Source organism: Microtus pennsylvanicus, chromosome 8 (assembly GCF_037038515.1).
Source record: "Microtus pennsylvanicus isolate mMicPen1 chromosome 8, mMicPen1.hap1, whole genome shotgun sequence".
NCBI classification, from domain to species: domain Eukaryota; kingdom Metazoa; phylum Chordata; class Mammalia; order Rodentia; family Cricetidae; genus Microtus; species Microtus pennsylvanicus.
Window position 1 is genome coordinate 63383066 of NC_134586.1, and position 16764 is coordinate 63399829.

At 39.2% G+C, this 16764-nt stretch overlaps 1 protein-coding gene across 1 annotated transcript in view; it reads right to left on the minus strand.

Annotated features, from left to right (window-relative positions):
• The window catches only part of M1ap (meiosis 1 associated protein), an 80864-nt gene that overhangs the window by 56521 nt on the left and 7579 nt on the right, over nt 1–16764 (minus strand). The gene's annotated exons all lie outside the window — the stretch shown is intronic.

A 16764-nucleotide genomic window follows, 5' to 3' on the forward strand; every position in this document is an offset into this window, starting at 1 on the left:
CAAGTTCTTTATATAGTGTGAACATCCATTAACTGTCTGATAAATGGCTAGAAAGGATTTTCTCTGATTTTGTCTTCACTCTGCTGATTCTCTCCTCCCTTCCCTTTTTTCTTGTCCCCTCTCTCTTTCTGAGAAAGGGTTTCTCTGTGTAGCACTGACTGTCCTGGAACTCACTCTGCAGACCGGGCTGGTCTTGAACTCACAGAGATCCCCCTGCCTCTGCTTTCTGAGTGCTGGGATTAAATGGAAGTGCCACCATCACCCTGATTGATTGTTTCTTTTGTGGAGCCAAAGCTCTTAAATTTAATGCAGCCCCTTTATGTATTATTTGTATTATTGCTTGGGCTATTGGAATCCTATTCAGAAAATCATTGGGTATGCCTCAAGTGTTTCCCCTTAAATTTTCTCTTATAGTCTTATTGTTTTAGACTTACATAAAGGTCTGTGATGTCTTTTGAGTTTATTTTTGTAGAGGGTGAGAGAAAAGGATTTGCTTTAGTCTTCTACACGTGTATATCCCAATTTCCCAGCACTGTTTCTCAGAGGGGCTGTCCTTACTACAATGCATGCAATACTCTGAGTGCTGTGAATATAACCAAGCCAGGCAGTCCTGTGGGTGTGGTTTTATTTCAAGTGTAACTTGTTAACTGTGGTATATTGGAAAGTGATAGACTTTTGTACAGTATTATTCACTCTGTAGCTTGCAACCTTTCTAGTGGCTTATTGGTTTCAGGTGGGTTTTGCTGTCGTTGCTAATTCTTTTGTGTGTTGTTTGAAGAAAAATGTTTTATTTTTTTCTTTCCCAGGCTGTAGGTATGATGCTACTCAGAGTGCTCCTTATTATATGTTTAAGGTAATAGAATCTATAGCAATGCCTTCATTTTCATTTTGGATGTTAGGATTTTATATTACATTCTCTCCTCTTTTTCATAATCTGGTTAGAGTTTATCAATTTTATTGATCACTGCAAAAAGCCAGTTTTTACTTTTCTAATTTCAACTTCATTTATTTCTGTTCTATCCTTATTATTTCTCTTCTTCTTATTTGGACTATATGGTCTCATTTATTTTTAGTTTCCTAAAGGGGAAGCTTAGACTATCAGATATATTTTTTCTAATACATGAATTTGGTACTATTTTCCTCAAAGCACTGGGTTTTTGTTTTTTTTTTGCTGTATCCCACAAAGTTTAAGTTGTGTTTTCATTTTTTTCTTAGTTTAAAATATTTTTAAACTTTTTGAGAGTTTTTCCCCTTTGCTTCATTCTCATTCTCTCTCTCTCTCTCTCTCTCTCTCTCTCTCTCTCTCTCTCTCTCTCTCTCTCCCCCCCCCCCCGTGTGTGTGTGTGTGTGTGTGTGTGTGTGTGTGTGTGTGTGTGTTGATCTTTTCAGATATCTTTGTTTTCTGTGTTTGTTTTTTGAGACAGGGCCTCTCTATGTAGACCTTGAATTCACAGAAATCTACCTGTATCTGCCTCCATAGTGTTTGGATTAAAGGTGTGTGCCATTGTACTTGGCTTTTCCAGCTATCTTTGGAACTGGTTTCTAGTTTAATTCAACTGTGGTCCGAGAGCAGACACTAGATGATTTTTGTATGAAATTGCTAGGGAGTTCTTCAAGGATCACAGCATGACCAACGTTTGTGTGTGTTCCATTTGAGCTTCAGAATACTATACATTTGTCTGTTTTTAGATGACATGTTCTATAGATACTGATTATATCCTTTTGATTGGACTAAAGAGTTCAGTTATACCTTATAGATTGTTCTGCTTGCGGGATCTTTCCAGTCCTGGTAGAGGGTGCTGAGGTTTCCAGTAAGAACAGTGGATTTATCTGTTCATCTTTGCAGTTCTATTACATTTTGCTTCATGTAGATGGCATTGTGCTAGGGACTGTCACATTAAGAATTGTTATATTATGATGTTATGATATCATGATGTCATGTCAGGGGTTTAAAAAATTATCTTAGTTTTTAATTTTAACACACACACACATTTTCTCTTTTTTACCATACCCTTTTTGTATATATTATGACTTCCAGTTTAATGGTTTTTTTTTTTTTTTTTTTTTTTCGAGACAGGGTTTCTCCGTAGCTTTTGGTTCCTGTCCTGGAACTAGCTCTTGTAGACCAGGCTGGCCTCGAACTCACAGAGATCCTCCTGCCTCTGCCTCCCGAGTGCTGGGATTAAAGGCGTGCGCCACTACCGCCCGGCTCAGTTTAATGTTTTTATGGCACTCCTGAGTATTCAAATGAGAGGATCTCTGAGTCTTTATCTGTTTCTTGTGCCTCTTCTTGGGCTCTTTTCCTTCTTCCTCCTCTTCCTCTTCATTCTACCCCAATGTCTTAATCTTTGTTTTATATTATATTATTTTATTATTATTCTTTAGAAACCTGTTTGTTTTCTAATGAGAGACAAAAAGGGGGTGAACCTGATGGGAGAGGAAGTAGAGAAAAACTGGAAAGAGCAGAGGGATGAGAAATCGTAATCAGGATATATTATGTGAGAAAAAAGTTATTTTCAATAAAAGGGAGAAAAAAGAACAATGTATAATTATGTATAGCTATTTAGGATGTATCCTGTGGCTCTGCTAAGATGATGCATAAAACTAGTCATCTCAACAATCCAGCCCTTGCCTATTCCTCCTGTGCTTTGGAGGCTGGTGAATATTGTTTCAGTCTGGTCATTCTAACAAATTTTACTCTCTGAGATTCCCGGTGGGGAATTTTGATCATGGGTCCTCCACTCAGAGCTCACTGGTGACTTTCAGAAGCTAAGTTATAGTGGAAACGATCATTTCTGTAGCTAGGAAGACAATGGTGGGGACACCTGCTTCTGCGATTTTATAGCTCTGTGATGTTACATGAATTACTAAATTTCCCGAACCCCATTTTCCTCATCTCACAAGCAATGACTATTGTCACGAGGGTGGTATCTGGTATGGAAGGCCGTCAACATTTGTAGTTATGCACAGCTTCATCAGAGAGACACCAGAACGCTTCTAACTTCATGTTTTGGACCCTAAGTGTGGGTGTCTGAGCTTCCCTGGCTCAGAAGCTTCCAAATAGCTCACTGTCCCCTCCTGGTTGTCTCTGGACAGAAGCCACCTGTCTTCCCAGTCACTGAGGACAACCACAAAGGAGAACACTTTGTCAGAGTGAGCAGCCGCAGTGTGTCATCTACTTTAAATTAGAATAAATAAAGAAAAAATTACCTAAACTACTAAAGTGCTTTTAGTAGCCCTTTACCTAAATATGCACACCATGAAACAAGACATGAATTCTATGTGGCTCTAGTTCTTATCATGCTGAAGTGAAATCCAATTTAAATTAAATAAAAGCAAATTATAATGTAGTAAAATTTAATAAACAGTATATTTATATGACAAATGATACCATTTTGCTGAAGTAAAATGGCCATTGTCTATGTTGTGCAGTGTGTTTACAGTACTGTGTCATATACTTGACTGATTTAACTTTATCACCATTTATTTTTATTCATAAAATCTTTGATAATAAAAAAATAATCATTGTGTTGGTGCTGGGGAGATGGCTTGGCAGTTAAGAGCACTGGCTGTTCTTTCAAGAACTGGGCTCAGTCCACAACCCTCAGCAATTCCAGCTTCAGGGAATTCAGAACCCTCTCTGGCCTTCTGGGCACCAAGCACGCAAGAAATGCACTTATATATGTGCAGGCAAAACCCCCATACATATAAAACAAAGTTTTTGTGTGTGTTTCTGAGATGGGGTCTTACTGTATAGCTCTGGCTATCTTAGAACCCAGTATATAGACCAGGCTGGCCTTGAAATCTGGCTGCCTCTGCCTCCCGAGTGCTAGGATTAAAGGTCTACGCCACCACACCCCACAATAAATAAATATTTTAAAAAATTGTTAAAAAACAAAAAAGTTAAAACATTAAAAAGAGTTGTCATGTCATTTGGAATAACGGATTTACCATTGTATAATATTCTTTTTGCCCCTGATAACTTTGTGTACTTTGACATTTCTTTGCCTGAAATTAATACCGCTTCTTTTGCTTTGACTGGTGTTTTTCTCTACACACTTGCTTTTAAGCTCTATATATCTTTCTATTTAATGTGGGCTTCTTATAAAATAAATTATTTATTTTATTTATTATTGGGGTGTGTGTGTATGTGTGCACGTGTGTGCGTGCACGCACGCACACGCATGCACATGTGTCATGGAGTAAGTATGGAGGTCAGAGGACAACTTTCAGTTGTTTTCGCTTTCTACTGTGGGTTTCAAGGTCCAGTTCAGGTTTTCTTTTCTTTCTTTCTTATTTATTTATTTATTAAAGATTTCTGTCTCTTCCCCGCCACCACCTTCCATATCCCTACCCCTCCCCCAATCAACTCCCCCTCTCTCATCAGCCGGAAGAGCAAACCCGGTTCCCTGCCCTGTGGGGAGTCCAAGGACCTCCCACCTCCTTCCAGGTCTAGTAAGGTGAGCATCCAAACAGCCTAGGCTCCCACAAAGCCAGTACGTGCAGTAGGATCAAAAACCCATTGCCATTGTTCTTGACTTCTCAGCAGTCCTCATTGTCTGCTATGTTCAGTGAGTCCGGTTTTATCCCATGCTTTTTCAGACCCAGGCCAGCTGGCCTTGGTGAGTTCCCGAAAGAACATCCCCATTGTCTCAGTGTGTGGGTGCACCCCTCACAGTCCTGAGTTCCTTGCTCGTGCTCTCTCTCCTTCTGTTCCTGATTTGGACCTTGAGATTTCAGTCTGGTCTCTGTCTCCTTTCATCGCCTGATGAAGGTTAATATCCAAGAGGATGCCTATATGTTTTTCTTTGGGTTCTCCTTCTTATTTAGCTTCTCTGGGATCACAAATTATAGGCTCAATGTCCTTTATTTATGGCTAGAAATCAATTATGAGTGAGTACATCCCATGTTCCTCTTTTTGGGTCTGGTTTACCTCACTCAGGATAGTGTTTTCTATTTCCGTCCATTTGCATGCAAAATTCAAGAAGTCATTGTTTTTTACTGCTGAGTAGTACTCTAATATGTATATATTCCATACTTCCTAAATCCCAGTTCAGGTTTTCAAGTTTGAGCAGCAAGCGTTCTTAGTGGCTGAGAAAGTTCTAGTGCGGGTTTCTTGTAGATGAAACATAATCAAGTCTTTATTTTGATCCATTTTGACTTTCTCTACTTTTTACCTGGGGCTCCTAGGTCACTGACGTTAACTAGTGACACTGTGGCACTGACCTACACTGTCACCATTGTATGTCTGTCACACATACCTTTTTTCCTGTTTCACTCCACTTCCTCCTTTCCTTTCTTCCTCTTTTTTTTTCTGCAGGGATAGAACCTGGCCTTTTTACATGCTTGGAAAATGCCCTGCCTTGAGCCCACACTGCTTCTGATGATTTTAGTTAAGCAGCTCCTATGATTTTATTTTCTTTCCAATTTTTAGCAATTGGCTGTACTTTTTTTCTAACTTTACAAAGTAGTCATCCAAGAGCTTGTAACATATACTCATGACTAATCCAGGTCCACTCTCAAATAACACTACTATGTTACAGGGAGTATAAGCATGCTACAGAAATAATTTTGAGCCAGGCATGGTGAATCAGAAGTTCAAGACCACCCTCAGCTACACAGCAAGTGTGAGGCCAGCAGAGGCCAGCAGAGGCCGCGACTCTCAAACAGGCAATAACTATCTTAACTTTCCACCCCTCTTTTACATCACTGCTGCCACTCTTCTCACTGATTTATAAACATAAGTGTGTATGCACGACCAGCATGCTGTTGCTCTGATTTTGAACAAAATGTTATCTGTTTCATGAGTTAAGACTAAGAGAAATGCCTTCATTTATCTTCATATTTCTTCTTTGATACGTTTTACTTTTCAGGTATAGATACACATTTATAATCTGTATTGTTTTCCTTCTCTTTCCCCCACAAGGATAATTTCTCACAAGTTGTAGTTCGGTGAACTCTTTTAACCTAGCTATTTTATTCTCCCCTCTTCTTTTCTTGAATGCTTTTGGAGACGTTGACTAGAACCCTCGTGCTCCCACCCTTTCCCCTCCCTGTGAGTTCTCTTCATTCCACAGGACAGTTTGGTTCTACTTTATGACTTTATGTCATATATACATATGATTTTATCTGTTCGTATAAAATCTGGGATCCACAAATGAGAAAATGTGACTTTTGTCCTTCTGGGTCTGACTTAATTCACTTAATTTGATATCTTCTTGTTACATCCATTTTTCTGCAAATGATGCATTCATTCTTCCTTCTCATTGAAAAAAAATTCCATTGTGCACGTAGACCACATTTCCATCATTCCTCTGTTGAGAGACATCCAGACTGACTCTATAGCTCAGCTATTATGAATAATGCTACAATAAGTATTGCTGTAGACTATCTTTGTGGTATATTGCTTATTTGTATGCTTCATGATTTCATTTAGGAGTTAGGAGTTTGTGCCTTCTTTGATTTATTACTCCAAGTTCAATGCCCCATACATATGTAACACGCAATCTATATCATACATTATATAACATTAGTCAGGACTTCTTCCTTGAGAGGATGGGTTTTGAATTCCTTCTTTCCCTGTGACGTCTCCTGTAGCAAACTGATATGCGATGTGTGGGTTAAGGCTCCTGTTCAAGCCTGCAAAGCCAGACCTGTGGGTATGCAGTGTCCTAGTGGACAGTGGAGAGCAAACCACCTTTTGGGTTGAGTTTTGCTGAGTGGCCAGTAGGTGTCAGGATTTCCTCATTTTTTGGTTCCAGGCCTCCGCATGGACTAGACTTTTGGGTAGTTTCCACGCATTAGTGTTTCTTGTGTACTGGAAGACTGAATTTCCCAAGCTTGGCTTATTGCACATTCTTATCACATAAATCGGGTTTATGTTTTTTTTTGGAAGCAGAGCATTTTAAAAATTATTAGGACAAAGTGACAACTTCCAACTTCTTCACATGTGAACCGGAAATGGGAAGTTCCACACTATTACTTTTCAAGTCATCTGCTTGCAGCCAGAGGTTACCAAAACTGAGACTATTTTAGCCACTCACAAACGTACCCATAGAATATCCACCTACAACTTATTTAAGATTATTTTAAGATTGTCTCAGCTTGGAGCCAGATTAGCATCAATTTTGACATTTGCTAATTCCAAGAAAACTGAGTCAATTTGAGTCAAAATTTGATTAAAGACCAATATTTCTCAGAAAATTGGGAATCAGTCTACCTCAAGGCCCAGCCATACTACTCTTGGGCATATACCTGGATGACCATCCCCCATCCTACCACAAGGATACTGCTTAACTATCTTTATAGCTGCTTTATTCGTAATAGCCAGGAACTGGAAACAACCTAGATTTCCCTCAACTGAAGAATGGATAAAGAAAATGTGGTACATTAAACAATGGAGTATTTCTTGGCTGTTGAAAACAATAAAATTTTCAAGCAAATGGATGGAACTAGAAAAAAAAATCATCCTGAATGAGGTAACCCAGAAGACAAGGATGGTATGTACTCACTTATAAATGGACATTAGTTGTTAAGTAAAGAATAATAACACAATCCACAGACCCAGAAAGGCTAAGTAACAAAGAGGGCTCATGTGGGTGGGGGCATGGATCTTCCTGGAAGGGGAAATAGAATAGATTTTGTAGGGGAACAGGGGGCAAGTAGGGATGCGAACAGTAGGGCTCAGAATGGGAGGAGATGAAGGGAGAGAGTTTGGGGAGAGATGACTAGAATTGGGGGGCATCCGGGGAGGCAATGTAGAAAACCAGTGCAGTGGAAACCCCCCATAATCTACAAGAGGGACACAGTGAAGTCTCCTAGTAAGGGGAATCCAGAGCCTGAACCGGCCATCTTCTACAATCAGACAAGGCTCCCCGCAGTGGGACTGGGACATAACCCAGCTACAAGACCTTTAGCATACATCACGTCCTGCCTGCAAGACGTGCTGGGGTAATGGTGGTGCAGAACTTACAGGAGTGGATAACCAATGACTGGTCCAACTTGAAGCCCATGCCATGAGAATCCTACACCTAACACTGATTGGACAGCAGGATCCAGGAGGAGGATATCCCAGAGACCCAAGGTAGGACCAAATACAACTGGCAAAAGAAGTCAGTGAAATGATTCCTAATTATATTCTGCTATATTCATATTATCAGTGCCTGGCCCAATTGTCATCAGAGAGGCTTCCTCTGGCAGCTGATAGGGGCAGATGCAGAGACACACAGCTAAACATCAGGTGAAGCCAGGGGCCGCCTGAAGAAGAGGGGGAAAGAAGGACTGTAGGAGCCAGAGGGGTCAAGAACACCACAAGAAAACAGTCCACAGAATCAAGTAAACAGGGCTGATAGGGGCTCACAGACACTGAAGAGACAACCAAGCAGCCTGTGTGTGTCTGAGATAGGTCCTCTGAATATCTATTATGGAATGTAGCTTGGTGTTCTTGTGGGATCCCTAACAGAATGAGTAGTAGGTAGCTCTATTCCTTTTGCCTGCATTTGGGACCCTTTTTCTCCCACAGAGTTGCCTCTTCCAGCCTTGATATGAGGGTTTGTGCCTAATTTTGATTGATATCCCTAGGAATCCTGCTTTTTCCTTTCCCTTTCCTTTCCTTTTCTTTCCTCTTTCTTTCTTTCTTTCTTTCTTTCTTTCTTTCTTTCTTTCTTTCTTTCTTTCTTCCTTCCTTCCTTCCTTTCTTTCTTGAAATGGAGGAAGGGATATAGTGGGGCAGAGGGGCACTTGGAGGAGTAAAGATAGGGATAACTGTGGTTGGGAAGTGGTGTAGGTAAAAAATAAAAATTAAAACATTAAAAATTTGATAAAAGACAATTGCGTTGAAGAGGCTCCTCATGGAGTTTGTTAGCCATTTGGACAAGAAACTACTCTTGCCTGGACTGCTTGATGTTATTTATGCTGTATGAATTGGACACGCAGGATCCACAGAGAAATGACTGCTGAACTTCCTAAAGGTGAGACCGTCCTTCAGGGTTCCTGTTTATGAAAGAGTCTGCCAGACATTTTACAAGATACAGAAGAAAGCAACTGATAAACTTTGCCATTACAAGGTAGAACAGATCTTCAAATTTCCTGCTTCATAAAAAAGTCTGCCAGAGGGGGCTGGAGAGATGGCTCAGCGGTTAAGAGCATTGCCTGCTCTTCCAAAGGTCCTGAGTTCAATTCCCAGCAACCACATGGTGGCTCACAACCATCTGTAAAGAGGTCTGGTGCCCTCTTCTGGCCTTCAGGCATACAGACAGAATATTGTATACATAATAAATAAATAAATATTTAAAAAAAAAAAGTCTGCCAGATACTGTGGGCCTGTAGGCTGAGGATGGGTGCTCCAATGATACAGAAGAACTTTGGGTGACTGTCCAGGCAACAAGATGTCTCTGTCAATTCTAGGGTTTTGGAAGTTGTTTACAATAAACTTCCTTTAACTTAGGTAATATTATATGCTTCTGGGGTCTTTGATGGAGTTGAAGAATAGATAGTTATAATTTCCTTAGTTATGATAAAAGATAATGTAGATATAACTATTGCAACTGTAATTCTTGCTTGATACTTGTTTTCTTTTATGTAATTTTACTATGTTAAAGTTAAAACCTTCCTTTTTGTCTAAACAGAAAATAAAAAATAGTATGGGAAGTCCTTCTATATATGTATTGCTTTTATTGGTTAGCAAATAAAGAAGCTGCTTTTGGCCAAGGGCTTAACAGAATATAGCCAGGCTTAGAGAATAGGTGAAGTCAGGGAGAAGGCATGGAGCTGCCAGAGGAGAAAGATGTGAGCCACTAGCTGGAACCTTGCTGGTAGGCCACAAGCCTTATAGTGAAACATAAAGTAATAGAAATGGGTTAATTTTTTTTTTTTTGGTTTTTCGAGACAGGGTTTCTCTGTGGCTTTGGAGCCTGTCCTGGAACTAGCTCTGTAGACCAGGCTCGTCTCGAACTCACAGAGATCCTCCTGCCTCTGCCTCCCGAGTGCTGGGATTAAAGGTGTGCACCACCATCGCCCGGCTCGAAATGGGTTAATTTAAGACATAAGAGCTAGCTAGCAATATGCTTAAGTGATTGGCCAAACAGTGATTTAAATAATATAGTTTCTGTGTGATTATTTTGAGTCAGGGTGGTTGGGAAATGAGCTAGCGGTCTCTGTCAACAGAAGATTTTCCCACAGGAGATGTTAAATAGCCCTACTGTGTGTCAGTATTTTGTAATTCAGCCATTGGAAATGGTACATAAGCAATTTCCTGAATCTATAGTTTACTATTACATGGACAACATTTTGCTATCTGATTCAAATGTAGATACTTTAGAAAGAATGTTTGAAAAGTAAAGAAAATTTTGCCTTGGTGGGGATTACAAATTGCTCCTGACAAAATTATAAAGAGGAGATTCTATTAATTATTTAACTTATAAAATAGGTTTACAAAAACTAGACCCCAAAAGGTGCAAATTAGGAGAGATCTATTGAAGACTCTTAATGATTTCCAAAGATTGCTAGGAGACATTTCCCACATTACTGGGATAGGTCCTGATGACCTGATTAATTAAAAAAAAACAAAAACTTAGATGATGACAAGGACTTGAATGGCCCCAGGGATTTACAGATGAAGCTGAGAGCGAATTGACTTTGAAGAGAAATTACAGAAGACACATGTGGGTCATGTGAATCCAAAACTTTACTGCATCTGGTCATATTACCCTCCAAATATTTCCCTACAGGAATTTTAATGCAGAGGGTAGATATTATTTTAGAGTGAATTTTTTTTTTTTACCACATAAACTGAGTAAAAAATTAAAAACTTATGTGGAAAAGGTCTCTGAGTCAACTCAAAAAGGAAAACTAAGACCTCATCAATTAGTGGGAATAGACCCAGCAGAAATTATAGTACCTTTTAATAATGATGAAATTGACAAATTATGGGAAGAAAGTGAACCCTGGCAAAAAGCTTGTAGTAATTTTTTTGGGGGAGAGATTATCAACAACTATCCCAAAAGCAAGAGAATTCAACTTATAAAGAGAACTAACTGGATCCTTCCTCACTTTGGATGGGACTCACCAATAACTGGAGCCTCCACAATCTATACTGATGCAAATAAATTAGGAAAGGCAAATTACAAATCAGAAAATTTAAGTAAACTGGATTAAAGCCCTTATGATTCTGTTCAAAATCAGAATTAGATGCTATTCTTATGGTACGAAGGATTTTAAAGAATCTCTCAACATAGTTAATGATTCACAATATTCAGAAAGATTTTTTTGCATATTGAAACTGCTGAATTTATATCAGAGGATATAGAATTGATTATATTATTTATTTAGTTACAAGATATAATCAGGAATAGGAATCATTCCCATATACATAACACACATCCGATCCCATACAGGTCTGCCAGGTCCTCTAGCACAAGGTAATGCAGAAATCGATCAATTATTGATTGCAAATGGCTGAAGGCCTTCAAATTTCATTAAAAAAATTATGTCAGGGGGCTGAAAAGGTGGCTCAGAGATTGAGAGCACTGGCTGCTCTTCCAGATGTCCTGAGTTCAATTCCCAGCAAGCACACGGTGGCTCACAACCATCTATAATGAAATCTGGCATCCTCTTCTGGCCTGCAGGGATACATGCAGGCAGAGCATGTATACATAATAAATAAATCTTTTTAAAAAATCATGTCAAGCCGGGCGATGGTGGCACACGCCTTTAATCCGAGCACTCTGGAGGCAGAGGCAGGCAGATCTCTGTGAGTTGGGGACCAGCATGGTCTACAGAGCTAGTTCCAGGACAGGCTCCAAAGCCACGGAGAAACCCTGTCTCGAAAAACAAAAAACAAAAAAAAAAACCATGTCAAAAGCAAAGGTTTATAAAAAGACTTTTCTATCACATGGCAACAAGCCAAGGAAATTATAAGGAAATGTCCTACTTGTTCTTTATATACCAAACACCAATACCTGGAGGAAGTAACCCAAAGGGTACTCAAAGGAGTAAAATCTGGCAGATGGATGTGTTCCATTTTGTAGAATTTGGAAAATCAAAATATGTATACCACACCATTGATACCTATTCAGTTTTTTAATGGGCAACTGCCATGAGTAGGAAAAGGCTGATTTGGTAATTACACATTTGCTACAAGTTATGGCCATCAAGGGTATATCTGTACAAATAAAGACAGCAATGCCCCAGCACATGTCTATAAGAAAATGAAAGTTTTTTGCTTATTATAATATAAAGCATATTACAGGTATACCACACAATCCTACAGGACAGACAGTTATAGACAAATCAAATTGAACTCTAAAGGATATGTTAAATAAACAGAAAGGGATGATAAATACCCCTAGGAATAGACTGAATAATGCTTTATTAACTTTCAATTTTCTAAATGCTAATGAGAAAGGAACAACAGCTGCAGAGAGACATTGGACAGTAGAAAAGAAACTACAGAATTAACTCAGTTGATATACATTAAAGATGTGTTGACCTCAGAATGGAAACCATGACATGTGTTACATTGGGGAAGGGGTTTTGCTTTTGTTTCCACAGGAGAAGAAAAGTTATGGATACTATCAAAATTGATAAATATTTGATTTGAACAAGAGACACCTCTTAATGGGAAGAGATGATAGTTCATCTAACAGCATGCTTCTTTAATCTAAATTAACCTATAAAACTAACAAAGGCTTTTAATTTGATCAAGTATAACTTGTCAAAAGAGAATCTCAACCAGAATTAGGATTGGGGAAGGGTTTTGTTTTTGACTTTTCAGGAGAAGAGAGGTATCCAGTTATGAAATTTGAAGAACACTGGACAAATGAGACAAGCAAAGAAAAAGGACAAATAACCCAGAAAAAAAAATGTCTCAAGAAAAAGGACAAATCATCCAGAAAAATATGTCTCAAGAAAAAGAGTAATTAGCCTATTGGTATATCACATTTCCAACAGGTTAAAATTTCATAAATCTTCCTAAATGTTTGTTTCTTCTATTCTCTACAGACATATAACGCAAATGGTCTTTCTGTGGTCCCAGTAGAATTAAAGATTAAAGCTGGCTCTGGAATGGCTAAAATATAAAACACCAATGATAGCCTTTGCTGGAGAGGTTGTGGAGTAAGGGGTACATTGCTGGTGGGAATGCAAACTTGTGCAACCACTTTGGAAAGCAGTGTGGCGGTTTCTCAGGAAATTCGGGATCAGCCTACCCCTGGACCCAGCAATACCACTCTTGGGAATATACCCAAGAGATGCCCTATCATACAACAAAAGTATATGCTCAACTATGTTCATAGCAGCACTGTTTGTAATAGCCAGAACCTGGAAACAACCTAGATGCCCTTCAATGGAAGAATGGATGAAGAAAGTATGGAATATATACATATTAGAGTACTACTCAGCAGTAAAAAACAATGACTTCTTGAATTTTGCATTCAAATGGACGGAAATAGAAAACACTATCCTGAGTGAGGTAAGCCAGACCCAAAAAGAGGAACATGGGATGTACTCACTCATAATTGATTTCTAGCCATAAATAAAGGACATTGAGCCTATAATTTGTGATCCTAGAGAAGCTGAATAAAAAGGTGAACCCAAAGAAAAACATATAGTAATCCCCCAGGATATTAACCTTCATCAGGCGATGAAAAAAGACAGAGACAGAGTCCCACATTGGAGCACTGGACTGAAACCCCAAGGTCCAAATCAGGAACAGAAGGAGAGAGAGCACGAGCAAGGAACTCAGGACTGTGAGGGGTACACCCACACACTGAGACAATGGGGGTGTTCTTTCGGGAACTCACCAAGGCCAGCTGGACTGGGTCTGAAAAAGCATGGGATAAAACCTGACTCACTGAACATAGCGGACAATGAGGACTGTTGAGAAGTCAAGAACAATGGCACTGGGTTTTGAGCCTACTGCACGTACTGGCTTTGTGGGAGCCTAGGCTGTTTGGATGTTCATCTTACTAGACCTGAAAGGAGGTGGGAGGTCCTTGGACTCCCCACAGGGCAGGGAACCCTGACTGCTCTTTGGGCTGATGAGGGAGGGGGAGTTGATTGGGGAGGGATAGGGAAATGGGAGGCAGTGGGGGGGGAGGAGGCAGAAATCTTTAAAAAAAAAAAAAAATAAATAAAGCTGGCTCTGGAGTTGGAGCGTGGCTCTCTCATTCTCTAAACCCAAGCATGCTTATTAAAATCTCTGTCTCATGATGTGACAGAAGAAAAACAAATATTTAAGGACTATTTTATTGCCACTAATCTCATAATCCTTTGGTTTCATATCAACTCTTTAACAGCTTTTCTTAAGGTATTAAATTTATATATATATATTATAAATATATAACTTTTTGTCATGGTATTACTGTACTAACTAATTCTAGAAAAAAGTTTCATCTACCTTCCTGTACATGGTTTCAGGTTTGAGTTTCTATCAGTCTTTTGCAGTGAACTATGAGCATGTCTAACAGCGACTTCTGTAGTCTCCAAACAGGATGGAGCCTCACAATGACAATTCATCCAGGACTATGATAACACCACTAAGCTGAAAAACCATTTAAGATTGGTTTTGTACTACAAACTGCTCAGAACAATTTCGAGGTGGCTGGCTAAGATGATCCAGCCTCACAGACTGCTCTAACCAGGACTTGAGACAGACCCTACACTTTTCCATTATGCAGAGCCTGGACAACAAATGATACAGCCACCTCTCCCAGGACTTGACAGTTAATTTTTCTGTTCAGGCTCCCCTAAAGATACCTTCATCCCCAGACAGCAGGAAGTAAATTTAAAAATACAACACCCACATTCCCAAGAGGTGGGGTGGTGGGTTTTGGTTGTTTAATGGGTTATGGATATTTAGCACTACTTAGGGGGGTTGGTTACCAGTTGTTATCACGGTCAGGAGAAAAGTTGAACAAAGGAGATTAGATTCAGAGCTCTTGTTTTGGAAAACAGGGGGAATATAGATAGGATAGGATAAAAAGGTAGATTATTGAATTTACTTTTAAAGAGTAACTACTAGTTTTATACTGGATTGGATTTTATACAATTTATATATATACAAATTTTTTATATTTGATATTATTATTATTTTGTTAGAACATATTGTACATCATTTCTACTCTAGTTCAAGCTATTGTACCTATTGTACATTTTACAATTGTACATTTAACAATGTAACGTAAATCTCTAGTCTTGAAAATTATTATTGGCTGGGCGGTGGTGGTGCACGCCTTTAATCCCAGCACTTGGGAGGCAGAGGCAGGCGGATCTCTGTGAGTTCGAGACTAGCCTGGTCTACAAGAGCTAGTTCCAGGACAGGCTCCAAAGCCACAGAGAAACCCTGTCTCGAAAAACCAAAAAAAAAGAAAGAAAAGAAAAGAAAATTATTATTACCAGCTGTTTAGGATAATAAGGAAATGCAGGTTAGTAGTTAATCACCTATTATAATTGAACTTGTAGTCACATTAAGTATGTTTTCAAGGTCAAACAAAGATATAGTTTAGATAGACAGGTTATCTTCAAACACTTCAGAGATCTACAGAATATGGCATTTAAGATGTTTTAATAGCATAGTTGTTGTGTTTTTGTTTTTTTTTGATAATGAGACATGTCTGCTTCTGGCAGCACCAATCCACTTCAGAGAAGATATTGGGCACTGAAGAACTACACAAGGAGTTTACTTTCTTTGTGGCAAAAGTAAGCCATTGGGCAAGAAAGTGCCCTTGTCTTGACTGCTGACAGTATGCTGTCCTTATTGGACAAGCAGGACACAAAAGAAAGTGACTACCAAACAGTGTCAAGACAAGGAGGGACAGCCCTTCAGAATATCCTGCTTCACAGAAAAGTCTGTTGATATGCTAGGCCTGTAGGCCGAAGATGGATGCCCCAACTTTGCAGACAAACTTCAGGTGACTGTCCAGGAAGACAGCTGTTTTTGTCATTACTCACAGTTTTTAGAACTTTCTTACTTGCACTTCCTGCTTACTCAGTTAATATTATTTCTTTCTTGGGTTTCTGAGGGAGTTGAAGACAATATAGTTACAGTTTTTCTTGTTTACCAGACATAGAAAGCAAGTTATAATAGAAAGTAAATTAGGTACAAGACTTTGGACTCACCACAATAGGATAGATATGGAGTATTTTCTCTGAATTCGTTAAGTGCAAAAGGACTAGACATGGTTGATGTATTTATTGCCTGTATATAGTTTTTCTTATATTAGTTATAGCCTTCTTTATCATTTCAGACAAAAAGGGGGAAATGTAGTGATATTTTATTTGTATTTTAACAAATAAAACTTGCCTAAAGAACAGAACACAAAAGAGCCACACTAGTCAGCCATACAGGCCAGGCAGTGATGACACACACCTTTAATCCCAGCAGCCACACTAGCTAACCATAGAGGCCGGGCAGTGGTGGAGCACACCTTTAATCCCAGTACTAGAGAGGAATATAAGGTAGGATGAGACAGGAACTTGCTCTCTTTTAGTCTGAAAATTTCATAGAGGTAAGAGCTCTCTAGTGGTTTGGCTACTGCTTTGCTTTTCTGATTTTCAGGTTGAACCCCAATATCTTTCTCTGGGTTTTTATTATTCATGCTAAACAGTTCCCAGTGCTTGACTGGGCAACTTACAACTGCATATAATTCCAGGTCTGAGTATCCAACACACACATAACACAACACCCAAACACACACACACGTGCATGCCTGTGTGCATGCATATACACATGCACAGGAAAAAAAGGATAAAGTACTGAGGAGAAAA